The sequence below is a fragment of the Ailuropoda melanoleuca genome, chromosome 12 (assembly GCF_002007445.2).
Source record: "Ailuropoda melanoleuca isolate Jingjing chromosome 12, ASM200744v2, whole genome shotgun sequence".
Lineage (NCBI taxonomy): Eukaryota > Metazoa > Chordata > Mammalia > Carnivora > Ursidae > Ailuropoda > Ailuropoda melanoleuca.
Window position 1 is genome coordinate 21,001,032 of NC_048229.1, and position 25,848 is coordinate 21,026,879.

Here is a 25,848-nt window from a genome sequence, read left to right on the forward strand (position 1 = left end):
ACAAATAAAAAAATGTGTTTGTGGTGTTGAATTACATGGTTCCAAAAAAAGTTTTTGACTGTTAACCTCTGAAACCCATCTGTATGTTTGCCCATTTGTATATAACCCTCCCTCTCCTGCTTACTGCTCATCAAAACCATTTAGCAGGAAGGCCGTTCAGATATCAAGTGAGAGGAAGACCACTTTCTTTTCATGGTTTTGAGCTTTACGTTGTTATTGTGTTGAATATAACATTTTGTGCTTTGTGGACTTAACAGAGATACTTCTAGTCATTTACTCCTCTCCTTTCCTCTTTAAAAATTCCAATGATTATTTTTAAGAGAAATACGACTGAAGATCACGACATTCCCAGTGAATCTGTTTAAAGGTTATATATTAGACCACATTTCTTGCTCTTTTTTTCCCTTACCATGTACTTATTATAGGTCTTCGTGATTTGCAATAGCAACTATAGGCATTTTGGTAAATGCCTTAAACAATTATATAATTTCATCAGTTCTTATGTAAATGATATTTCTTCCTTAAGTAGATAATTAGCTATAAATTGATAAATATTGCTAATATATATGGAAGAAACATCCCAACCTCATTAGTCATCAGAGAAATATGATGCACCTCTTTTGGACTCCTGTTTCTTTTGATGATGTGCTTATTTGTAATTTTCTTCAAGAAGTCAGTAAATTACGGTGTAAAATGGAACCAAAATAATTCTTTTTAAAGGTTTCACTCTATTATTTGTATTTTCCTAGATTGAGATGAATCAATTTTCCAGGGTTGAAGCTTTGTTTAATTTTGAAAGACAAAGTATCTTTTAAGCATGCTTTTGGATATGTGCATGTAAGGAAGGAACAGAATAGGACATGCCAAACACCTTTTCTGTAGTTAGTTGATACAGGACAAAAGCGAGAAAGAAAGTAGAAAGAAATACTTAAAAATATTTGGGAACCCAAGTTGAGGTCACATAGCATCTTTACAGATTGCTTGTTGGGTAAACCAGATATGTTGTGGCTTTTTCCTGAACGCTTCGTTATTAGTTAATAATAGCACTAGCTCTGCAGGTTGCAGCTCTGTAGCAGAGTAAAATCTTTCTTTTGCCATTTTAATGGTATGGAACTTTTTATTTGGTCAATCATAAATATGTATAGTTGTGATATATGGTATTATGCATTTGAATATACATCAATTAATATAAAATGTAACAAAAAGAAGGAAGACCTCTACTGTCTTTTCCAGGGTCGTCTCAGTTAAAATTGTGTTTTAGTGTATTTATTGGTTTTTTGACTATTAGAATGAGAATTGCTTTCTTTCAACTGCTTGGGAAAAAAAAGAGACAGCCAGAAGGTCAGAGTTAAGGCATGTGCTCTTTCTTTCAGTCTCTCCCTCTCTCTCTTTTTTATTTTCTAAAGTAATCTCTATACCCAATGTTGGGCTCCAGCTTACAACCCCAAGATCAGGAGTCACATGCTCTACTGGCGGAGCCAGCCAGGTGCCCCTCTATTTTTAAGTGTGATTTTGAGAATTACTACAGCTGCAGAGAAGAGAAACTACCAGGAAAGTACTAAACATTCACCTGGGGTTGTATTTAGTAATTTTGAATTGCTATCAAAGTTAGAAAAATAAAATTGGTTTTTCAAATAGATATACTGAACTTTTGTGTTCTACTCATGCCTTTTTAAAAATCGCAGTCCTACTTATTAGTTAATAGTGAATTAAAAATAGATTTTTAATATGGAGGGAGAGAAATAGGCATGTTTATTACTCAAGATGAGCAGTTAGTCATCCAGCCAAAACCTTTCATCTGTCTTCTTTTACAGTTAAAACAAAATCTATTAGTCCTGTCAATCAGTAGTCATCTGGGGTGATGATGAGGGCTGTACAAACACCAGTAGCAGCTGCCAGAGAATCTAAGATGAAACTTTTCAGAATCAAGCTTACCTTAAATGAAATAAATCAGCCTTTCATGATAAGCTGGGTAACTTGAATGCCTAACTTCTGATAAACCTGTAAATTAATATCCTGTAAAAGGATTTGGGGGCATTTTCCTTTTACTTATAATCATCTGTAATTCTTTTCCTTGTAAATGCACTGAATCTCCGTCTCATGTTAGAGTTGCTATTAGGAAAATGACATTATTAGCTCTCTGGATATTTATAATACCTGGAAGAATGAAACAGAGAAACCGTGCAATTTTACACTGAGAGTGTGACCCTGAGATTTTATTTAAAGTAAAGTAAACAGGTTTTTTGTTTTGTCATGGTCAGTTTGCTCATAATTGAGTGCTCTAGTTTAACCAGAATGCTGACAAATCATTGTTTTCTTATTTAGATTGTTGCTTTGCTATTTAAAACATCCATGTTTTCAACGAGAGTCCCAAGTTAGCCGCGTTTCTTAATAATGCTGTCGGACAGTAAGAAAAGACTTAAGATCTCTTCTGGTTTGTGAGTTTAATTCAGCTAAACAAATATGTGTGGAATATCTACTTTACGCAAGGAATTAAATGCTGGAATAGATACAGACGTTCTCAATATGTGTATCTTAATAGGTGAGGTTCCATCTGTTAAAGAGGTTAACTTCTTGACTAATGCAAACAAGCTGGTGTAATATAAGAAAGTTTATAAGAAACCTATTATAAAGTAGTGTGGAACACAGGGGAGGAAACAAGTCCTGCCAGGGATCAGAGAGAAGACTCCTTGGAAGAAATAGCATTTTAATTTGTCATGAAAAATGAGTAGAATTTCAACAAGTGAATATGGGGGGAGGGGGGAAAGTATTTGAAAAAACGATGTTCATTTTTCCAAGTAATGAGTTTGAAAGAGGGAAATGTTGATACAATGAGGAACTGTGGCTTCAAATAGTTATATAGAATTCTTAGTTAGGATTCTGTGTTTATTTAATAGGGGTTTTTAGCTTTTTGGTTCTTTAAGAAAGACAAAATATCAATAGAATGGTGATTCCTAAACTTGGCTGGTCATTATAATTAGGCCTAGAAATCTTAAAAATGACAGATTTCTAGATTCTGCTCTTAGACTGTCTCAGTAAGTCTTGGGTAGGGTTCAAGTTCAAGATTTTAAGTTCTCTGTGATTCTGTCCAGCCAGGTTTGGAAGGTAGCCTTCCTCATGAGCTTTTATTGCTCACTAAAGATACAATCTTCCTCCTTTTATTCCTAAGTTCTCAAATCAGAATAAAACAGACATGTTTTATTTCATTCTATGCTTAGTTATTTGATCCTTGAAATTTCAATGTTCAAGTGGAGCTGGAGTTTATTCTTAGCTACAGGCACACAAGTGCTCAATAAATATTTGTTGAAAAAGTAGAAATGTACTAAAAACTTTTAAGGTTGTGTTGGAGAGAGTACTCCACAATAAATTCCTCTAAAGAACTCACCTTTGTTTGTTTGTTTTGTTTTGTTTTGTTTGGTCTGTTCTCTCTGTTTTTGACTATAGTATGTAATGCTCTTAGATATTCGGAAAAGCCCTGCAGGTTCCTTGTGGCCCATGCTTTGAGCATCACTGATAGCTAAGTTCCTGTAACATTATGAAAGGCAGCTAGATAAAGCAAGTCCTATTGCTGAAAGTTTCTTTAATGTTAAACCTCTTTTGTAACCTGCATTTTTGCTTGTTTCTTCACTCAACCAAAAATCTGTTTTCTCTAGATTCTGAAAATGGAGTGTATGGTTATGAGTATTTTGAAGTTCTAAGCAGTTCGGTTGCTGTTACTGGGGGTTGAACTGTGCAGTATTATTTGATTTGTACAGCTTCTTTATTCTACTCGCTCAGCATTTTCCTGGCAGTTAATTACACAGTGGCTTTAGGGTGCATTCCATAAGATGCTGAAGACACAGCTTCGCTGAAGTCTGACACACTTTCCTCCTTGGTTACATAGCTAATGGCCACTCTGGGATAATTAGTGAGAAGAAACTCCAATGGCCCAATTACTGTCTTCTCAAGGTTTTCCCTCTTAATTCTTCTTTACTCAAATCTTGAGAGATTGCCTCCATTGTGCCTCCGGTTTTAAACACCTGTGTGCTGTTTAAAACTGGGTTTTCCTAGTTGCAGGCAGACAAAAGGTAAAAGATCTGTGTCTTAGTGTGTTGGGAGTACTGTAAGAAGTTGCTTGGATTTTAGAGAAACCATAGAGTAGTACCGTTCAGAGCAGAGATAGCTAATATTTCCAAAGCCACAGTCATTCCTGGGTTAAGAGTCATACCAACTGTCCTCATCTGTGTAGTGAGAGGGCTTGAGGTTTCAGGCTCAGAACTGTTGGGTTTCCGTAGCTTTTCCTGATATGTAGATTAGTAATCAAACATTGTGCCATTTTTTCTGTCAGGCAGCTTGACTTGGGGTATTGTAACTTACTAATGTAATGAAAATGCATGTGCATATGCCTTGGTAATAAAACTATGTGAACATGTCTACCACAGTGTTTGTTAGGTAGATAGAATCTAAATCTTGTAAATTCCTGAGTCATCTAAGTCAGCCATATGTCGTCTGCCTTTTTAGAATTTCTTTCCAACATAGAACACAGTGAGTTCATTCTTCTTCCTAAGGTTCATGTCAACATAAGGTACTTCTCATTGGAATTGTGAAGCAAATGTCTGTTTTTGAATTTTGTCCGAACTGGGGAAAAAGTGACTATGTTAAAAGAAACTGCTTTGAAAAATGGCTTTTTGGAAAGTTATTAATATTATGGCTATGCTATGGATGTGCCATTTTCTATGAATGTGTCCTTTATACAGAGAGAAGGTGCTCACTGAATATTTGTTGATCGAATTGATGTCATGATGTTTTATCATAGGAGTTCTAAATCTTGCCTTTCACTGCAGTCTTCCTGTTTGGCACCAATGTTCCCAGCACTCTTTGTGGAGCATGTTACTATCTCACCCAGCCTTTTTTTTTTTTTTTAAAGAGTTTATTTATTCGACAGACAGAGACAGCCAGCGAGAGAGGGAACACAAGCAGGGGGAGTGGGAGAGGAAGAAGCAGGCCTCACAGTGGAGGAGCCCGATGTGGGGCTCGATCCCAGAACGCCGGGATCACGCCCTGAGCCGAAGGCAGATGCTTAACCGCTGTACCACCCAGGCGCCCCTCACCCAGCCTTTTGTTTCAGTGTTGTGTGCTGTGCTTTCCCAAATGGCTCGTGAGGATTTGTAGGGGTAACTTAAAACCTTGGAGTGATGAAACTGAGCCAAAGCCATTTTGCTAGAACTCACCCTAACTTGTCATGTTTTATCGAAGCAGTAAGATTGATGGACATAAGAGAAGAGTATTCTAGGAGTGTAACAACAGCAACAACAATAACAACAACAACAACAACAACAAGAAGTTCTGTTTTGTAGCCTGGCAAATCTTCCTCTGGTTTGTCTCCAGCAAAGTAAAAGTTCTTTGGGTGTACAGGTTGTGGAGCTTGTATTCAGTATGAAATGATCACATTTTCAAATAATATCTCTCGCGTCAGATTGACACATGGAGGGGCATTGCCTGCTGGGACTGTTCGGAATTCTGTAGGAAGTATATTTTCCTCTAATATCCTCTCAATTAATAAATGTCTTTGCTAAGAGGAAATCTTTCAAAGGGTAAAGGAAAAATAACCAATCGATCCAGAGAATATTAGGATCTAGTATGCTGAAATGAACGGAGCTAGAGTTGGAGAATAAGACTATTGAACAGACTCCTTATAACAACTGAGATTGGCTTCTCCAATGTGGTTATTTTTTTTTAGAAGGGGGAGAGAAAAAGAAGGGGTAGACAGAGAATCTTAAGCAGTCTCCACCCCTGAGTGCAGAGCCCCACACTGGGCTTGATCTTACAACCCTGAGATCGTGACCTCAGCTGCAATCAAGAGTTGGATGATTAACTGACTGAGCCACCCAGGTGCCCCTCTAATGTAGTTTTTGAAGTTCTGTATACTTGCACAAAGAAAAATCAGGCAGTTTATAGAGAGTATTCTTTCATAGGGAGATATTTAGGAAAATTCATATTTTAATCTTGAAATGTTGGAACTTCTTTAAAAGAAAGCTTTTAAGCCCTTTTCCTTACTCAAGGACTTTTCCAGAAGTCTTTGCCTTTGTAAATATATACATTCTTAAATTTTTTATTGAAGTTTGCAAAGTGTGGGAAATATATGCGTTTGGTATTTTAAAGATTTTTTTTTGTAGATTATTTTGGCCCTTTCAGTAAGTTGCATCATTGTTTGGATTTTGCCCAGTTTAGAGGCTGAAGTGCCCGATAAAGCACTGAAGGAAGATTTACAACTGTAGTAGCATAAGCCTTTTTCCCAGTGATGTTATCCCTTTCCTTTCATTGAAATAGAAGTCAGCAAATTGAGGTTTGCTGGCATTTCTTCTGTGTCCTAGCTTTGTGATCATAGGCACATTATGTACCCCTGCAGAGCCTCAGGCTTCTTATCTGTAAAATTGGATAAGGAACCTTGCCTGTCTCAGAGGGCTGTTATGAGGGTCTCAAGGGATAATATATGTGAAAGCATTTGGGAAACTGTAAAGCAATACATTATAATAATTTCTGCAAAAGGGAGTTTCAAATCATATTTACCTTGTGACTGCTATGGTCTATTATAAGTGAATCTCTATTTAAACTACTTTGTATTAATTTTCAGATATGATTTCCCCATAGTTCTAGACTCATGTTGAACATATGTTTCATTCTGATTGAGTAAAATGATAGATTTTTTTCCTTAAATGTGTACCATGTATATTATTTTTTTCTAATAAAAATGGTAATTGCTTATCTGTATGACTCCAAAGGATAGGCTCCACTTTTCTGTAATTATTTCTTTGCTTAAAATTTTGCTTATTTATCTCAAGGGAATTCCATCTATCTGATATTATCTTATTTTTCTCTTGTCATTTAAAGAATGTGTTAATTAAACTCAGACCCGATACCAACCCTGGCACATGCAGCAGACCCTCCTCCCATTTGACATATTTTCCTTTATCATTTTCCTATGTGATCTCAGAGCCACTTTTCAATCCATCTGGCAGTGTTCATATTAGGCCAATTTTAATTAAGCTTGTGAATTAGACTCTGAGACCCTAAGTTATTTTACTGGAATACAGTTTTAGATCATTGGCTTTGCCATAATTCAACATATTATGCCATTAAAATATTAAAAGTAAATCGATCAAGTCTGTCCAATCTGATTACATGTTTTTTAAAAGTTGTTAATATTGTAATGATTATTGCTTATTACTCCATTTATTTCAAAGGAAGGTATTTCTTGAAGTTTCTGTACAAAATGGGAAATTGTTTGAACCATACAGATTGGGAATTTATTGGACACTTAGCAGAATTTTACTCTGCTTGGGCTTAAATAACTGCAAGTTCACCTTTACTCCCTCAGAGACAGGCTTACATCGCTGTCCTGTCCTCGCCCCAGTTCTTCCCCCTTTCCCCACTAATATAAATATTTGGACAGATAACCTTGGCTTTTGAGACACTTGGATCCTGTTTGTCTCTATTGCCCCTTCATCTCCGAAGCACTTGCCTCTGGGTGGCTTGTCTCCAACAAGAATGCTTTTCCACCATCGGCCAGCTCTGCTGCAGTTTTCAACTCAGAATTGACTTCTCAATCCTAAGATAGTCTGACAACCACCATCTTCGCAGAACAGAACATGTTGGGCTCTTCCCACACTCCATCACCTTACATTATTTTAGAGGGGTGCTGTTAGCATCCCAGATGTTTCAAATATTCCTTCCTGCAAGCACTCCCCAGTTGCTGTCTGATCAACCTCAGATTTACGGTTGATCTCTAGAGAATGATGCTGCATCTGTGGGGGGTGTTTGTTTCTGAAAGGTCATTTCCTGGTGTGACTTCTAACCAAAGGAGATCAAGCCAGAGTGCAGTCTTTTTTCTCTTGTGTCCTTATTTTACTTAGGAGAGAAATTAAGTCTCTACTCAGATGTGCTGCACAGAGCAAAAATATTAGACGATGATGTGACATATTAATAATAGACAGAAATAGGTGAAAATAAGAACATTGAAGCTCATCTGAGCTTTGACATGTGTCTAGGTTTTATAGTGAATTAAATAGAGAATTGTTTCTGAGTTTGACTTAGTAGTTTATTTTCCTCCTCATTGCTGATAGTATCCCCTTCAAAGCTCAAGTTAACACAGATTTGCACCTCTCTGCTGGTTTTTATGTCATCTGGCCATCCTTGTACTTTACTTTTGAGCAACCCAAAGGAAATAGCTCTCCTTCATTTGTTCTGCTATAAATGTCGTCATAAGTGGTAAGGGACCACAGCTCTTGGGGATGGGAGGGGAGGTTACCCAGTTTTTTTTTGAACCCTCAATCTTAATTCAGAATTTCTGAAACACATAGATTTGTTTCTTTACCATCCTAAATGATTTTGACAAGGTATTTTGAAGCATAAGGCATTCCTTCTGCATTGTACATTTTTTTTTTTTAAAGATTTTATTTATTTATTCGACAGAGATAGAGACAGCCAGCGAGAGAGGGAATGCAAGCAGGGAAAGTGGGAGAGGAAGAAGCAGGCTCAGCAGAGGAGCCTGATGTGGGGCTCGATCCCATAACACCGGGATCACGCCCTGAGCCGAAGGCAGACGCCTAACCGCTGTGCCACCCAGGCGCCCCTGCATTGTACATTTAAACTAAGATTTCCTATAACAGAATTGATTCTCCTTAACCCCTGTGGCCGCCTTCTAGGCTGCTTCTGGGATCAGTGTAAGTACCAGAGTTCATTAGAACATTTAAGCTTTTATCTCCCACTATTTCATGAAAATAAAGTCCAGTTCACATTGTCTTTCAGTAATACATCAGATGCTTGGAAATAGTCTGATCTTAAAGGAGTCAATTAAGCATGTTGGTACCCGGATTCTTCATAGAAGCTCACCTGAATATGCTTCTAGACATTAGAGATCTAAATAATGCAGCAAGTGAGATGATTTTTTAAAAAGCTGACAACCAGATGTTTGGAGAAAATATTTTAAATGGATAATGTTTGCCTACAACTCCTTTGCATGCCTGACTACTTGCAGCCCACCTGCCCAGTTCCCTTCCTATTCGGTCACCAAGCATCACCATTCCTAAACATAGAAAGAGAAAGTAATAAGAAAAGCACAGTATGTGTGAAAACTGCAAAATCAATAGAAGAACAAACTTGAACTCTGACAGCAGGCATTCAAGGAGTACATTGGTCAGGTGGAGGAAGGATTGGGGGAGGGTAAATCTGGCACAGAATTGTGAGACACCTGGCCCACCTGGTAGGTGGAGAGGATCACTGTGGTGGGATCTTAATGAGTTTGGTGGGAAGTTACAGGTCGGTGAGGCAGGGGAGACAGATTGGATCACATTGTGAAGGCCTTGCATGCTAAGATAAGGAGCTTTGGTTTTGTTTAGGAGCCAGTGAGCATCCCAGATATGTTTTCCAAACTGGTAAAGAACCACGCTCAGCTTTTCTCTCTGTTACTGTCTCTCTCTGGCTGCATGGTAGAGGATGACCCAGAAAGGAGTAGCTGTGGAGAAGGAGTAGCAGGAAGACCTGCTAACTCCTGAGGGATTCTGCAGGAGTTCTAATCAAGGGGTAACAAGGCTGGACTAAGATGTTGATTCTGACCATCTGGCACAGCCTTCATTCATCTTCTCCATGACAGATCAGACAGATGTATGAAGGCAGGCTTGTGTCTTTTATCAAGGGGTATTTTGGAGGGGGGGAGGGAGAACTTATGAAGTCCTAGCTTCTCTCTCCAACTAGAACAAGGTAAAAGGGTCAGTAGTGACTGGTCAATCCACTTGTGAACTTATCTCTTCTCATAACTTTTATGCAACTGTACTGTTCTTATTACTTTGAAATTGCAGTGCCTTAAAATCTTTGCTTTGGAAACAACATCGATGTGGGGGCTTCAGTTTAGAAAACTCCAGCAGGGTCTAGAACTTTTGGAGAGCAGGATCCTGGAGACTTGTGTGTTACCAGTCTGCCAGATCTCAGACTGGTAGCAAAGAACTCTGGTTTGGGTTGTTTCTCATATCTCTTATAAAGCAAATGTAAATGACTTCGGCATTCCATTTGCTTTTGCTTGTGTTCTGCTCCCTCACAGGAGATGCTGTAGCTATCCTTCCTACAGTGATTGTGACTATTCTTTTTTTAAGATACCACTTTCCACTGCCGTTATAACTGTGGAGAGCATCAATTGTGAAGGCCCCTAAACTGACATTGCACCCGTTGCTGGGACACTGGTACTTTCCTGCTGGCGCCATTTAATCCTGTGCCTTTTTGGAAAGGTTGTATTTCTCATTTAGTTGTCCAGGAACACAGTGCTATCTCACAAGCACTGCTTTCTGATGAACGCTTGCAGCAGAGAGCCTGATCTTTGTAGAACCTCTTTTTGAGGTTCTGAGGATGGATAAAAATGATCTTCTGAACCCAAATTCTTTTCAACACTGTGTTTTGGGTATGGACTATTGGAGGAAGTTGCTTTTAGATTACTGAATATGATAAACATGGCTGAACTGTGAGTGGTAACGCCTTCCCTGAAGAGTTGAATAACTCTGCAGTTGGTTTTCCTGGCTCCAGATTGCTAGGATCTGCAAGTGTGGCTGTCATTGACTGTGCAGCTGGGTTTGAGAGAAAATTTTAAGGGTGGTAAAGCATCATAAAAATATAATACTACTTTTATCCACAATCTGTTAGAAGAATTTGGTCTGGAGTTTTGCTGAATGTGTTTATTTTTTTTTTTTAAAGATTTATTTGAGAGAGACAGAGAAGGGGGAGGGGCAGAGAGAGACCAGGAGATAGAGTTTCCAGGAGACTCCCTGCTGAGTGCAGAGCCTGATGCAGGGCTCCATCTCATGACCCTGAGATCATCATGTGAGCCGAAATCAGGAGTCGGATGCTTAATCACCTGAACCACCCTGGCATTCCTTGCTGAATGTGTTCAAAAAACTAATGCCTTCTGGACAGATTTTCATTAGAATATTTTAAAATTTACCTGTTTTAGTTCATCACTTTTTTTTTTTTTTACAAACATGAAAATAAAAGAATTGAGTACAACTTAAGTCTTATACATAGCATACCCAGATTACTGTTTTAGAAACGGCTGTTTGGGTTGTTTTTGTGTTTTGTTTTAATTCATTCCATGGTGAGGAGAATTTTTAATGAAAAAAATTATATATTGATGTTTATATTATTAAAGATAGAAATCTTTTATTCTGAAAAGAATTGGAAAAAGATTCTACCCTCTATATTCACTCTATTTGCTAGTTCACTAAATTACTACTTTTCTCGGTTCTTTTTTTTTTTTTAACATTTATTTATTTTAGGGGGAGGGAGAGAGAGAGAGAGCAAACAGGGGGAGGGGCAGAGGGAGAGAGAGAATCCTGAAGCAGACTTCCTACTGAGCGTGAGCACAACACAGGGCTCAATCCCAGGACCCTGAGATCTTGACCTGAGCCAAATCAAGAGTCACCTACCTAAGCAACTGAGCCACCCAGGCACCCCAGTACTTTTCTCTATTTCTAGACATTTTCTTTTTTTATCCTTGTAAGGGTATCCTAAACTCTTCATTTGAACACGTTCATGATTTTATCTCACTAAATACCAGTTTTGTTATCCTCATACTGCTTTAGCCTTTCTCAGGGTCCTCCCAAACTAGTTGGCTATTCTCTTTTTGACCCCATTCTTCCTGAATCCCAGACCTCAACTGTCAATTACTAAGGACTGTGCTCAGAAGTCACAGTTTCCTCTTCTCTCTCACATTAATACAATCTATGTTACTTCTCACTCTGAAATGTTTACTAGAGCTCTATAGTTTTATCCATTATTTACCATATTTATGATGAAGCATAAGTAACTCTAAGATGAGTATAGATAAACTGGAGTATGCTCAGAGTAGCCACCACAGCCAAAACAGTGGATTACAAGGGTGGGTTTTAAACTATTTGAAGTGAGAAATGACAGAAGGAAGTGGATATATTTAGTAGTAGAAAGGGGCCTATTGTACTATCCTCAAGTATTGGAAGGATTATCATGTGTAAGAGAAATTAGCTGTGTTCCACATTTTTTTTATTTTTATTTATTTTATTTTATTTTTTTAAAAAGATTTTATTTTATTTATTTATTTGCCAAGAGAGACAGCCAGCGAGAGAGGGAACACAAGCAGGGGGAGTGGGAGAGGAAGAAGCAGGCTCATAGCGGAGGAGCCTGACGTGGGGCTCGATCCCATAACGCCGGGATCACGCCCTGAGCTGAAGGCAGACGCTTAACCGCTATGCCACCCAGGCGCCCCTCCACATTTTCTTAAAAGGTGTGCAAGGGGTAATTTTTATGATATATGAATTACATCTTTAAAAGAATTGTGCAAGGACCAGTTGGTGGAAATGACAGGGACATGTTTTGGTTTATTTGTTTCATATAAAGGAGAACTTTCAAAAGTTAGAATGGTCTCAAGATATGGCATTCTCTCCCTCTGGAAGTAGTGAGTTTTCTGTTACTGGAGGTGCTTAGTTATATGCTATAGGGCTGCTGTTGATGGGATCTAGGCATCAGGTAGGAGGCTGAATTAGATGACCTCTACACTGGATTTCTTTGATTCTGAAAGATGTACTTTTCTCAGCTCTTTAATAATATAGGAGTCGGTAAACAATAGACATGATTATGAGAGTGACCTCTCTTTTAGTTTTAAGGTTAGAACCATATTATTTAACAATTGTTATTTTTCTTCCCATGATTATCACCAATTTTTCACAGCAGGAGAAGGGTGGAGTGAAACTCCCACATCTTGAAAGCGGATATTGTATAACACTGCAAGGAGGACAGGGAAGCAATGATAAGAGTCATAAATTGCAGCTGGAAGCTTGGAACTGATTCCTCTACCCTGTGGTAGCTCGGGAAGGATTCGGCTCCAAGTTTAATGAATAATGAAACATGATCTGAAGAAATTCTATGCAAGAAATACTTTGTTGCCCGGTTCTTAAGTGACTTGTAGTAACTGTATCTTCTGCTGTGCATGGAAGCAGTTTGCCGCCTTCACCATCTCTTTCAGAGTTTGAGGTGATCAGGATTTGCTTGAAAAGCTCATTTTAATTGTAGGCCGATTTCACACACGTTGGTGGCCTGTGGTCATTACGGAGCAGATGTAGGAAAACACTGGCTTTAAGACTGAGCTTTTAAATTGAAAGTTGGGACTTTTTCCTCAAAGTATTTGCTGGTTGTATGTATTATGAAATAAAACATTACCTTGAGCATCATGGAATGTTCTTGGTGAAAGGGATCTTAGAAGACACTTGATCCAATCTCCTTATTCCGAGGAACTCAAACAACTCGTTGGTAAATGGGATTGGCAAGTTGTGTGTTTGCCACATTCAGCAGTGATATTTGAGAAACTTCTTTATTATTTTTTTCAATCCTTTGCAACTTTTAGGAAGCTTGCTTGCTAACATCTTATTAACTAAGTCTACTCTAAAAAATGTGTTTACAAAACAGGGAAAAGCAAAACAGGAGAAGGTATAACTGCGTTATAGTAATTCTTCCACAATGTAACCAAAATATAAGAGATTACTAAAAATTCACAAACATCTTTTCTGGAATACTATCATTGAACAGAGCCAGCCTCTACTTGTCATTCTAACAGTTAATTGAAACCCTGTGGCCTTAACTTCTGCGTCTAACTCACTTCCCTTAGACAGGATGTTGACTCTGGGGCATTCAATTCAGTTTCTTGGGTTGTATACTTGGCATTGTGCCGGATCCAATACAATGGCCCTTTGGTCATTAAACACCGATAGAAGTGATTGGCTATGTGAGAACTAGAAAAATGGAGATAAGAAATTTGTCACCATGGTAATTCAGTCCTTGTATTCATTATATGTGCAAATCACAGTGCACATTATACTGCAGAAATACCTAAAGATGTTATTGTACCTTGTAACAACTAAATTTTTTTCTTTCTTGTGAAAGATTAGAGCTCAAAAAATTTAATCAGTGAAGCAGGTAAGTGGATTACTAGGCTATACCCACCTTGACCCTCAGCCTTACAAAGAAGGAGATGATATTCTGTTTTATCCAAACACCAAAACCGTGTATAAAACACTGAGAGTGTGTGTATGTGTGTGTGTAAACACATATATATAACACTTTTTTCATATTTCTAAACCTTAGAGCCCGAGGCACCTGGGAATGCTGGACAGGTAGGGAAGGGAAGGACCAGGGAAGGGCCTTCATTCATCACAGCCTGGAGAAATACCAGGCAGAGCATACCATAAATCTTGGAAATGAACATTGCTGTGCTTGTGTTTGCTTTTCTCCCTCCTGTTTTCTCCAGAAGTATTTTTATGCCAGGTCTAAGAAAAGACAAGGCAGGCTAGTAGAGAACTCTTACTACTTTTCTTCCTAATTAGGCCAGAAAATAAATTAAAATAAATGAATTTATGATAGTGTGCCCTTTTTTTTTTTGATGGATTGGTCTCAGTAGGCAAGTGGATTCTCATGTATGAAGTACCAAAAGGATAATACTTATCCAGTTGGTAAACATAAAATGTGTTCATTTGTAGTTGTTTTTAACATACCTCCAATTTGCTTCAAGCAGACCACACACATACTTCAGCAGGGGTTAGAATTTGTAGGTCCTGTGCCTCCTCAGAGGGTCAAAACTGACCCTGTAAATATTTCTGTAAATTTGTGAACAGCCTTTCAAAGGTTTAAAGCATTTCCATGAATTAATAAGCTTAAAAAATACCTCCTTTCGAACAGGAAGTGAAGCATTAGAATGGAACTCTGAGTCCTGTTTCTTATTTAAGGGGAAGGGTCTAGTAGAGGCAGAGTGCAAACTTCCCCAGGTTAGCCAGAGGACTAGGGTTAGACCTTGGACCCCTGATGTTTTCAGTAGGTGTTGTATATGACTTTGAAATTTAGAGACTTGTTTCTGAGCTAAAGCATTTCTTCCCATAATTAGATGTTTACTGGTGCTAGGTTTTGAACTTTTAATGTAACAGATGTTACCAAAGTTTCTGATTGTCTTTCTGGGTGTCTTTAGGATTGTTTTGCTGGATCCCAGTGGAAAATGCATTTCTAGGCCCACAAGGCTGTTCCTCTGCTACACAGCAGGGCCAGGCTCTTTCCCATCTGTCTCAATCATAGATTTCCCCCTGAAATTCAGGAAAACGTTTGCTGTGTTAAGTCATTAACAACTGTTTCAAAACAGTCTGATTTCTAACAGTTGGTGCATGTGGAGATACCTAATTGAAATAATTCCAGTCTCGTTAATAAGATAAGTGTGTTTTCTAGTTGCTACAGGGTTATTGCTATCAAATACAAAGGGTATGAGGCTTAGTTGAGTGAATTATGCTTGTATTCCAGTCCCTTTACCAATTTCATTGTGAATTAATGTTTAAGTCTTATTTTGTTTTCTTACATTTTCATTTCAATGATTGGAAGAGGTAACTGGAGAAGTGTTATAGACAGGAGTACTGACAACAAACAGAGTACCTGTAAATTCCACAGGAGATTTAGGCAACCAGAGAAGTTCACGAATACTGAAATGCTGGCACACGGTGAAATAGCCTCTTGTCTGAACTATCTGCTATCACCATCTTTTCCACAATTCCCTCCATTGAAATCAATTTCTTTCTTCTCTGAATTCCCAGAGTGCTTTATCTGTCTCCTTCTTCTACTTTATGCTGTAGCTATTTGTATGCACGTTATATAAATGCTTCTCCTTACAGGCAGGCTCTGTGACTGACCACTCTCTGGTCTCCCATGGAGTCTAGTGCAATGGCTTGCACATTGTGGTTCACTCAGGAATATTAGTTGAGTTTAGAGAGTATAGAAAGAAATGACATCTGGGGTGCCTGCGTGGCTCAGGTCATGGTCTTGGGGTCCTGGGATCCAGCCCCCTGTTGGGCTCCCTGCTCAGTGGGGAGTCTGCTTCTCCCTCTCCCTCTGCCCCTTCCTCCCCTCCTCCCCCCTCAAATAAATAAATAAATAAAATCTTTTTAAAAATTTAAAAAATAAAAATAAAAGAAAACCCTGTATGAAGATAGAATTCTTCATTAAGCAGGGATAGCTCTGAGCTCTGCACAAAGTCTCCTGTCCTGGCAACACACACTATTAAATGGTAAACTAACAGGCAAACAGAAAAAGCTGCCACGCATTTGAGGAAGTATTAGAAAGTAAAATATTTGATCAAGCCCTGCTTTTATCAGTCAGAGGTCATTCCCAGCCCTGCATGACTCGGAAAATAAATAAATAAACTGCTGTCATACACTTTTCTGGCCCGTGGTAGTGCTCATTATCATTCTCATCTCCCCAGACCCCATCTTCCTTAAAGCTCTGTCCTCCCTAGATAATTCTCATAAAACGAACATTAGAATTTTGGCAGCTAACGCTAATGCCACTGTTAATGCTGCTAGTGACAAGTCCTATAGGGACACTTGAGCAGACAGGAGAAAGAACATCAGGGGCGAGTGGGAGAAGGGTGAAAGGAAGAATGACTGGAGAGAGGGAGGAAACTGGAGGTTGGGTGCTCGGAGGCAGGCGGTGAGTGAGAAGCTATAGGGAGAACGGAATGGGATGACAGGTAGGCCAGTGCCTTGGAGAGGGTAACAAGCATCTGTTGAATAGTGGTTCACATCTGCCAACGACATCATTTCCTTTTTGCGTGTTTGTTTTTAAAAACAATGCAAAATTCTGTTTTTTTTCCGATCTTATTTATATTCAGGTTGTCTTTTTATTAGTGGTTGTGTGTCTTTTGCTTCTAGAGCCTGTCATTTTAGAAGCAAAGAGATCAAAAGCTAAGACAGTCACAATAGGACGAAAGCTTGTTACTTCAGCTTTTGGGGCATATGTTTCTTTACTTTAAAAAAAAAAAAAAATCTGTCTTTTTGATTGCCTTTCCAGCTCTGACTGACCTCCTCAGACCTGTGGTGTGAATGGCTGCAGAGATTGTTTTTATGACAAAATGAGACCTGTCACTGCTTTGAAACACACAAAACTGTTCACCACTGTTGGCACGAAGCCAAGTATAACCTGTCTCGTGCTCTCCTGTAGACTCTTACACTTTTGTTATATGTAAAGCAGAAGAAATAGGGTATTTGTGAAAGAGGATGCTATTTCCTGTCAAGAGACAGCTTTGATTGGCTGCCAGGTATGTTGGGAATCAAAGAGACCCCTATGTAATGCTTTTCCTGAAGCACTTGGTTAAGGTAGCTGGAGGAAGGGCAAATGGGCCTTCATGGACACAGTGGACTCTGGACAGTATCTGTACAAAGGGCCTAAACAGGAGGTAACGAGGACAAATGTTAGCCGAGCTTTGACTTTAGAATCCGGTGTCATGTTTACCAAGGGATGAGGGTATTTGTCCACTTAATAAGTTGAAGAATCCCATGGAATCTTTCTGTCCCTTCACTGCACACCCCTTTTGGACTTCAGTATCACTACTATTATAAGGGGGTAACAGCTTTGTTCATAACCAAATGTCTGTGAGTAAAACAAAATGTTTTGGGCCAGTTGTTTTTCCATGTGTCAGCTGCAGAGTAGTCGCGTTGGGAATCCGGCACCAGTAACAATACACAATTGGCCAGTAGCAAAGAGCAAAGATTGTAATCTGTGTTCCTTTTGCTAAGTTTGGCAAGAGTCCGTTGGTAAACTTTTGTGTCTGCCTCTTGGTTTGCTTAATGAGCAGATTGATGTACAGTGAAGAGATATAAAATCACAGTATCTGTAACCTTTGAGACTGATTGCTTCCATAGGCTAAATTACCTGCTAGAGATTGGGAGATTGTATAGAAGTTGTGCAGACCTCTTACTAGTCTGCAACCTGAAAATAATTAGAACATCTGAAATCTTGTTTGTAAGAGCATGATTAGAGATAAAACTTTTGACATTCATTTCTAGTTTCACAAATGGAACTAAAACAGAAGCATAGACAAAGTGGAGGAAAGTTGTCAACACTAATGATAATAATAGCTACCATTTACTGAGTGCCTCCTGTGTGCTAGGCACTGTGCTGACATCATCACCTACTTCAAGTCTTAACAATACTGCAAGAAGATTTTAGAATGACTGTTTTACAGGGGGAGGAAACCAAGTCTAAGACTGGGTCAATAACTTGCCGACAATCCGGGAATTCGTAAGTAGTGACCTGGGATTTGAACCTGGATCTGTCTGACACAGGTGTGCTGCACAATTTCTGTAGTTGTGTGCCTTAAGAGAGAAAAAAATTACAGACAGGCCTACAAAGAAGTACTGCCAAAACTTCTAAGGCATAGAAGCCCAGGAAGGAGAGCTTTCAACACGTTATCAAAGATCACAAACCAATAACACGTGATGATCAGAATGAATTATGGAGCGAGTTACTTAACTAACACTCTGGAGTAATTTCAGGTAAAGGAAAGTATTAATAGCTCTTATTTTTGCATTTGTCACCACAGGATTTTTAATGACTTTCTATGCTTTAAAAACGACAGTGCTTGTAAGCCCGGTATCTCCTGTCACCACGTTAGGCATTATTCAGTGTGGACACCAGGAACTTATTTTTCCTCCTTTATCCATCTACCGCTGCTTCTGAAAACAGATGTTCCCCTAAGCCTACCCTCCCAGTGCTTCTTCTGACAAGTTCATGTAACATGGTGGTATTGTGTTTCTCTTCCTACTCCACTGTTTCAGGGGTTGAGCAGAAGACTTCAGTCTCCAGTGCATTAGTGTTTATAGATAGATGTACTCTTTGGGAGCCCATATTTAAGTGTAATTAATATTGAAATCAGACTTTAAATTTGGACTAAGGGTAGAGGAACTTGACCAGTAAGCATACGGGTGGGAGATCTTGGCTTTTATGTAAAACAAGGGTCAGTTAGAAAACCCTGTGTCTGAAACATGGCAGCTGTGAATTAAATGCACAGATATTTTCCAACGAGTTGGTATTTAGGTTTGGCATCATGGATCAGTAAATTAGTTGATTATGTTCTGAGGTGAGTCTAATGGCTTAGTTTGTTTAGTGGATGACAGATCTTAGGAGACTTTAGCCTATCGAGAGTATTATTTGGACTGGGTAAAGTGATAAGGTGGCGGTGGTGCTGGCTCTTCCTTTTTGTCTTAAGGACATTTAATGATTCAGAGATCTGACTGATAAGCTAATAAAGAGCAAGCATTCGTTAGATAATGATTATCTTGACATCAGGGGTGTGTGACAGTGCATGTGTGTTGCTCAGCATAGAGCTCACCACGTCGGGGAGTTCAACAAATCCTTGGGAATGAATGAAGGAGTACAAATATATTTCTGAATTTGAATTCTCTCAATTTCTTTTAAGCGTATTTAAAAGCTTGGGATTTTATTTTATTTTGGCCGTATTACTTGAGTAATTGCTTAGTGAGCTGTCACCCCGTTGCTGCTAATCTAAGGAGGTGCCTTTAGTGTAGGGGCCGATTCAGCCGTTACGTATTGGCTTCTCTCTTACTGGTTCCTCAACTGGCTCTGATATGCCTTTGATTTTTCCTTTCATTTCTCCTTCTCTCTGGCTCTCTACCAACCTAACTTTCTGTTTCCTTTTTAGACTACAAACTATTCTGCATTATCTTTCTTATCCTACCTCCCTGATCCCCATTTTTCCTGCCCTTACTTCTTCTATCTTCTTTCTCAACTCAAATATAAACAAGAATTAAAGAAGCTGAAACATTAATTTAAAATAAGAATAAAATGTCTGCCTTTTCAGTGTTTGAATATGTATGTGTATTTTTAAAAATGTTCAGAGCCTAAGAGTTGAAGAAATTGGATCTCATTGGATTTCTTATGTACACACACTTGTTTAAAATATAGGAGCCTGAAATAGTAATACTGGAAATATATTAGTTAAGTGGCCCGGGGAGTTGTCGCTACTGCTGTTACCATCTGGGCTATCCTAAATATTTTAGACAATATCTACATCTAAAATCACAGATTCATTTAGATCTTCTCAATCATTCTGGATGATAGTGCCTCCAACATGAAGGTTCTGTTTTTTTTTCAGGCTGAGGATGAGTTGCTTCCTAACTCAGAAGTTTTTGCTTTGCATTAAGCTCTCTCTGTGTATGATAAGGAAAGGTTTCCAAGTATAAGGTGTGGTGGTCCTGTTGCTGCTACTACTGCTTTCACTACTACATACAACTGACTGTATGTACGCTGGGGCTCAGGGGAGGAGTCCTGGCACTTTTTGAGATACTGAACAGAGAGACTTGAGTTGTGCAGATGGACAAATGCAAGAAGGCAGGTGATACCTGGCTTGGGAGACACAGCTTAAAGTAAATATTGGTTGATGATGATTATAGATCTGATACTAATTTGGACAAACCAGCTGGGGTCCATGTGAGATAATTGAATTTGGTCTGGGCATTAGATGAGATGAAAACTTACTGAAATAGAAAGGTGAAGGCTTTAAAAATCAGGTTGTAGAAGAGTATGTGGAATATAATGTTGTGGGTTTTTATTGTTTTGTTTTTGTTTTTGGCGAAAACCCTGTGTATAAATATGTGTACATGGGCCAAAGGAAAGGCCTAATAGGATATACATCGAGATGTTAACAGTGCTATCTCTGAATGATGGGGATGTGAGATGTATGTTTGTTTAGTTATTGTATGTTTATTTATTTTTTGAAATGTTTATTTAAAATTGTTTTTGCTCAAAGAAATTGTTCATCGGCATTTTCTAACTTTCTACAGTGCATGTGCTTCTATTACTATTACAGAAGGCTGTTTTGAAAATAGACTGTTGAAGAGGAATATCTAGTAGAATCTCCTTTTGGTTGTAGAGGAGGATGGCTGTTGCTGTGGGGCCAGGTGAGGCAAGATGAGGGACCGAGGGCCTTGAAGGCCTTAGGACAGTGACTTTGATAATACAAAACATCAAGGATAAAAAAACCCTTTTTATCTTCTAAATGATAATATTGAAGATAAATTTGTCAACTTTTGTGATTATGAGAAATTTACCTCCCTAATTATGTTTCAGAGCGATAATAAAATTAGTTTCTAATATAAGACTATACACAGATTACAGTAGAAGGAGCTCAGAAATGAGCTGGGTGGCTGGGGAAGCCAGCCTGGGATTTAAATTTTACAGAGATAATGCCGAGTTCATGGTATTAAGAGTTTGGCAGAAATCCCCAAGAGTTAAGAAATTTCAAACAAAGGCTGACAGGAGACAGTTGGCTGGAAAATGAAAAAGTCTGGTAGAGTTGAAGTGCGTTGTATATTAGAATCATCAGCAATGCAATGAATTTTCATTGCCAAATCACTAAAGTTAGAAATTTAAACAAAACAAAAAACAACTGTTGGTTTCTTTGGTCCATGTTTAAGCTTAAAAAATCCATTATTTTTGAACCAGCTACTGCGGTCTTGTTTTTCTACATTGAAATAGGAAGAAGGATATAGAAATGATAAACTGTAAATTAGGAGGAGAAGTGATGGCACAAGGCTGGAGATACTCAGGTGGTAGGGAAGTCATGTTTACCCTGAGAAAACTATTATGAAGCTGTGTCTTACTCGGGAGGTCAGTTCCAAGGTCAGTGCCCAAAGTAAAATCTAAAAATAGTCAAAACGACCTCCCTTTTGAAAGGGAAAAATCCCTTTAAAAAGTTCGTGTTAGAGGGGCACCTGTGGCTCAGTTGGTTAAGTGTCTGCCTTCAGCCCAGGTCATGATCCCAGGGTCCTGGGATCGAGTCTCATGTCAGGCTCCCTCCGCAGGGAGCCTGCTTCTCCCTCTCCCCACCTCTTTGTGCTCTTTCTTGCTCTCTCTTTCTCTTAAATAAATAAATTCTTAAAACAAAAGAATTCCATTTTAGAGATCAGTAAATTCAATACAGCAGATTTTTCCTCCAGTGTTAGAACAAAGCAACATTTCTTTGGTTGAGCCCCAGATATACTTGGCTTGCATTTATGGGCATGGTGTGTAGGGAGAAGTAATGCTTTGTACACTAGAACCACCCACAGCATGGCAAAGCGTTCACAACATGAGAGGTTCATAGAAACTGAGGCTGAGGGGTGCCTGGGTGGCTCAGTCATTTGGGCGTCTGACTCTTGGTTTCAGCTCAGGTCGTGAACTCATGGATTGTGGGATCAAACCCCACATGGGGGGGGGGGTCTGTGCTCAGCGGGGAGTCTACTTGAAGTTTCTCTCCCTTTGTCCTTCCCCCCCTCAAATAAATAAATCTTAAAAAAAAAAAAGAAACTGAGGCTGACTGAAGGGGGAGCACATTCACAACTTTCAACTCTTACTTATGTTTACATTTATATTTCTTGTTCCCACACCTTTCCTTTCCCTGTCCCTCCCATGTTCATTCTCTTTCCCTTCATTCTGCCTCCCTCACTCCCTTTTCTTTCTCCCGCTCCTCCCTCTGTCTTCTTTCTGTCTTGGTCCCATCTCTCCAGCGCTCTAGAGCACACAGGTGGGGCAGCTATAACCACTTGGGCTTCTTGGTTCATTCATTTTAGGCACTTACGGAATCCTCTTTGGTTTGAAATGGCGTGGGGACTGGTGTTCTAACCTGACAAGATTTATACTGTACCTTATATAACACTCAGTGTTTCTGGAGCCATTTAGTCCTGGGGCACTAGTATCATCCTGAAGATTGGGTCTGAACCAGGCTTTCAGGGCATCCAGTCCGGTCTAGGCACTGTAAAGATATTTGGGCTATGTTCACAAATTCTGAAGTTATTTGATAGTTTAGGGATTGATTTTGAGGCTACCTGAGGCTTGGGATATACCCAGGGATCCTAGACTGAAAGCCCTCTGGAGTATTAAAGGAGTCTTTTCCAAAATGAAATTCATATGACCTGAATTTCCTTTGTACAGTCTAAGAGACTGTATTTTATAATAGAAAGCACACTGAATGAAAGATAGGAAATTTGGTTCTCTACCACGACTTACTCGCCATGTTCTGAGGTCATTGTTCCTCAGCTTTTCGTGTTCGTGGCACATTTTCTAATAGAGTTTTGGGGACCTAATTGAAGGGACTAAAGCAAATATAGCACTAAACAAATCGACAATTCAGTAGAGTTACAATCAAAGTATCACAGACTCTTGGAGCCTGTGAAAGCCTCCTTGGTCGGTATATATTTATTTGGTCACTCTTTCAGCACTGTTTTTCTGTTAGAGCTGTTCATTGCCTGACTGAGCTTTCTGACATAATTATGATGCAGTAGTAATTGTGGTTTCATTAAATACACTCTTTGGCACTGGCTTTGTGGTACGTTGCTCCTCTCGCCTCTTATTCGTAGCACGTCTATACTCTGAATTTGTGCTTTCATCTGTTAAGAGGGGATAGTAGGCACTGCATTACCTACCTCAGGACTGTTATGAGGATCAGTGGACACAAAGGATACAAAAGTTTTATAAGACTTTTCTAAGGTTATGAAGGGCTGTAGAACTGTGGGGATTTTTGTTAGACTTTTGTTTGTTCTCTTGTCTCTCTGCGTTATTAGACAGATTATTGGAACCAGGGACTGGACTTTTTTTCTTTACTTTGTTCCCAGTATGTGGCTCAATGTTCGGCACATAAAAGCAAGTCAATAAATATTCATTAAATTGAAATCTAAAATTATTTTTATTCTTAATATTGGATTCGTTTGCTGCACAGCCAAGCTCTTCTGTGCAAAGTGGAATGAATGAGTAATGTAGAGAGCCAGCTGTGGGCTGGTGGATCTCATCCCGTGCACAGAGGAACAAGGTGAGTGAGTGGCGCTTTTGGTGGGTTTGGAGGTGGGACAGGGACAAAAAGATAATCAGAGCTTTAGGTGCCCTCTTTTGAGAAGCATTCCTCCTAAAAGTAGTCAGCTGGATTCTCGTATCGCTGCTGTGTACAAGTGGAGTACAGCGTTTTGTTTAGTCTGGTTTGAAATGTTCTGAGTGGTTTTTATTATTATAGTATGTCTATTGGAGGCTCTTCCACAACCTTATAGATTTCATTTTCTTTAATTGGGATGGGGAGGGAGAGAGAACAGCATTTACTTGGCATTCTTGCCTTTTAGAGCTGTGGGTTATTGATTCAGGGGCCTAGAATAGTAATGCTTGGAAGTAAAGGTTCCCTTGGGAGCACCAATGTTAAAGGGCAAAGGGAAAATGATTAGGATTTAAATCTCCAGACTCCACTGAATTTGTGGCTTCATTAAAAAAGAGGGGGAGGAGGAAATGATCTGGGCCGGTGCTGTAGGCTTTGTTTAACACTTGCATCCACAACTGATAACTCAGAATTACAGCCTTTATATGGTGAGCTATGTGATCAAGTGTGAACAGCCAGGCAGTGGACACACTGCTTTTACTGCCAGACAGCGTTTTGGGCCATGCTCATTTAGGGTCAATCAATTCTAGAAAAATATCTCTTATTTTCTAAGGGAGAATGTAACCTTTGGCTTTGGCTTTCTTAGAGTTAGTGAAATCTTTTCTGCCTGTTTGTGGAACATGTAATCACCCAATTACACACATTGGTCTTTGATGTGTCACTCTTTAGAAATTCTACTTCCCCCAAATAGGTTTTCTTTTTCGACTGTTTATCTGATACCTTATATTGCTACTTTAAAGAGTACATTCCCTACCTTGTCTATTAGCAGAGGGGAACAATGAGAAATAATGGGAAGAACATTAGACTGTAATGACAAACAGGTTCTGCCACCAAACAGCTGTGTGACCTTGGACAAATAACTTAACCTCTCTGAGTATCATTTCCTTTGTATTTAAAGTGGAGGAGGACTTCTGGGTTTCTTTGAACTTGGAAATTTTGTCATTCAATGAAAGGTAGTCTAGTTAATCTCTCAACTTTCAGCTACTCAGGAAAATAATGTCTTTTTTTTTTGAATGTATGCTTTCCTTGTAGAGAGACCCTGTAGTATTAGTGGTTAAGAGCATGGGCTTTGGAGCTGGAAGGTCTGGGATGGAATCCTTGCTCTGCAATTTACTAGGTGATATTTGATCCTGGTTAGTTCTTTAATCTCTTAATTTCAGTTTCCTTACCTATAAAATGGTGATATTACTAATGCCCACTTCCTAAGATTGGTAAGGGTTAAATTAGGTCATATACTTGTTACAGTACCTTGTACTTAACAAGCGTGACGATTAATTGGTTGTTTTCCTAATGAATTTGCTTCCTAATGATTCTACTTCAATAAATATTTAATGCAGCATGTATTTTCTTAGTACATCCCAATAGGTGGGAAAGGCTGCCAAAATTGTTTGGAGTTGCAAGGGAATGTCATGTTGGTGTCAGAAATATGGAACACTTTCTAAGAACACAGAGAGTTAAACTAAATATGGTCACCAAATTAACATGTAGTTCAGAAACCTGCAAAAAGTCAATGGTATTTTCCTTGTGCTTCAGTTTATTTCAGAACCTGCTTTAAAGTCATTTTTTTCAAGCTGTAAAGAGAAGAATTGTGGTGCTCAAGAATTGGCAGACCTGTAATTCTAGCATTGTGACCTTAGACCAGTCATTTCCACGCAATAGGATTAAATTTTCTCTTGTGAAAATGAGGTGGCTAGAATATCTGATCTTTAAAGTACCTTCAGGTTGATATTTTAGAATTTAGGACCTAAGGACATAATTCAAAGGTGGTTTTTTGGGTCTGTATTAACCATAGTTGTGAACATTTTTCAGATTCTAAGAAATAGAAAATTTGTCAGTGCCTTTCCTGATTTTGCCTGCTTTGATAAAAGATGTGCCACGGTTCATATCCAAATGATTAGGCCTTGAGTACATGGTGTTTAAAAATGTTGCTCTTGTTTGAATATATTTTGTAATGTAAATAATTTGGTTGAGCAGCATATGTCAGTGATGACATAGCCTTACAAGGACATGGGCGTTGTTTACACAAGGTTTATATAAATACACAATAACAATGAATATTGGATTGTTGCTGTTTT

General features: G+C 38.8%; 1 protein-coding gene across 1 annotated transcript in view; it reads left to right on the forward strand.

Annotated features, from left to right (window-relative positions):
• TTC28 (tetratricopeptide repeat domain 28) overlaps positions 1-25,848 on the forward strand; it is a 585,777-nt gene that overhangs the window by 200,674 nt on the left and 359,255 nt on the right. The gene's annotated exons all lie outside the window — the stretch shown is intronic.